We start from the raw sequence: 2,500 nt of genomic DNA on the forward strand, positions 1-2,500 counted from the left end.
ACATCATTGTTTTGGCCCATTCTTTATCCATCCCCATAAAATGCTTTACTGCTTTAATTCTGAGGGCCTTCAGTCTAATAAAAGGGTCAAGCAATCCCAGACCACCCTCCTCCACCTTCCCAATCAGTGTGTCATAACTTATTTTAGATGGTTTACCGTCCCAAATAAAATTTAAAACCATACTTTTAAAAACCCTTAAAACTGGAAATGGCAGGCTGACAGAGCCGAGGACGTACCAGATTTTTGATAAAAAAAGGGTATTGATTACCAAAATTTTTCCCTTAAGAGTCAGATCCCTTCTCTTCCAAAAAGCCAATTTTCCTTTCATATTCCCGATTATCTCCTCCCACATTTTTCCTGTTGTTAGTCTTTCATTTGTCCCTACTCTGACCCCCAGAATTTTCAAACTATCTCTAACTTCCTGAAAAGGTAACGTCCTCAGAAGCACACTATCCTCTCCAATCCTCATGTACTCCGTCTTGCCCACATTCATTAGAGCGCCCGAACCTTTACAATAAATCTCTAAAACCTCCATTGCTCTAAAAATACTTTCTTCATCTTTTAAAACCAGAGTTGTATCGTCAGCATACTGATATATTTTAACTTCTTTAAGATCTTCACAGTCAACGCCTATTCCCCTTATCCCACTGTCAGCACTAATTGCCAAGCCTAAGGGCTCCGCAACTAAACTGTATAAAAGTGCTGACAGTGGGCAACCCTGTCTGATTGATCTTGATAAAAAAACAAAGTCCGTTAAAAAACCATTACACTTCACACAACTCATTGCATCTGAGTAGAGACATCTCAGACATTTGATAAAATCTTCTCCAAAATTAAATTTTTCTAAAACAGCAAATAAAAAGTCATGCTCCACTCTATCAAACGCTTTCTCCAAATCAATACTTACAACGAAGCCACTATGTTTTTTCTTTTCTAAAAACCAAATCTTGTCTCTTATACTGTTTACATTGTCTGAGATGTCTCTACCCAGTACTGCATATGCTTGATTGGTTTCAATGATTGTGGGCAAGACCCTCTTCAGCCTGTTAGCCATGACTTTTGCTAAAATCTTATAATCACAGTTTAAAAGGCTTATGGGTCTAAAATTCTTAAGATCTTCTTTGTCTCCTTTTCTTTTATAGATTATTTTTATCACACCTTTTTTCATAGAAGGACTTAGACCACCATCTTTCCAGCACTCTTCAAAAACCTGTGTTAAAATGGGCATTAAAACACCTTTAAAACACTTGTAAAATTCACACGGTAAACCATCTAAGCCTGGGCTTCTACCATTCTTCATTTCAGCTATTGCATTTTCTATTTCATTTACAGATATACTTTTGTTACACATTTCTCTATCATCTTCACTCACTTTTCTTTGAATTTTACTTAATAAAAACTCCTTGGCTTCTTTCTCTATTCCTTGTTTTTTGAATAAAGCCTCATAAAAGTTATGAATTTCTTTTAAAATCCTTTCTTTATCTGTTATTCTGTTCCCTTCTTTATCTTTGATTCCTCTAATTTCTTCAGATTTTTGTCTGCTTTTTTCCAGATTAAAGAAAAACTTTGTACATTTTTCTCCCTCTACCATATATTTTGCTCTACTCCTAATCATTGCACCTTTTAGCTTTTCTTCCTCAAATTTATTTAGTTCTTCCTGCAACTCCATTATTTTATTTACATCCTCTCTCTTTTCATCTACTTTTTCCAGTTCTTGTTCTAATTCTTTTTTCAGTGAGAATTCTCTTATTCTTTTGTCTCGTCTTGCTTTTTTACAGAATGTTAATGTGTATTTCTTTATCTCATATTTTAGATTATCCCACCATATTCTTAAACATCCTTTGTACATACACATTTCTTCCTTCTTCTTTATGATAAGTTCCTGCACCTCCATTTTATACATGTTATTATTTAAAACCTCTGTATTTAAAATCCAAACTCCAGGCCCTCTTTCCACTTTATTAAAATCCAGTTGCAATTCCATAAAATCATGATCACTAAAATAACATTTCTTATAAAACACTTTTTTCACCTCCCCCTCCCATTCATTTTTCACTAAACACATATCTATTCTACTTTGTTTTATTTTATCCATTACAATTTGCATTCTACTATATTTTCTAACATCTTTATTTCTTGCTCTCCAGACATCTTGCAGGTTATGTTTTATCATTAGGTTCTCCAACTCTCTTCTCCCTTTATCAGTTCTATAGACCATTTGTTCATTTATGTCCTCCCTTTTCAGCACAGTATTAAAATCACCCATAACAACAACATTTTCCCACCCTTCAATTAAAACATTCAACCTTTTAAAAAACTCTTCTTTTTCCAATTCTTCATTTGGTGCATGTATATTACATATAGTAACTTTTTCATTTTCTTTTTCAATTTGTAAAGTTAAAATCTTCCCCTCATTGTCACTATATATTTCTTTCACTGCCCCACATGTTTCTCTTTTAATTAAAACAGCTAAACCTCTGCCTTGCTTTCTGCTAACATT

The sequence above is a fragment of the Alosa sapidissima genome, unplaced genomic scaffold (assembly GCF_018492685.1).
Source record: "Alosa sapidissima isolate fAloSap1 unplaced genomic scaffold, fAloSap1.pri scaffold_61_multi, whole genome shotgun sequence".
NCBI lineage: Eukaryota > Metazoa > Chordata > Actinopteri > Clupeiformes > Clupeidae > Alosa > Alosa sapidissima.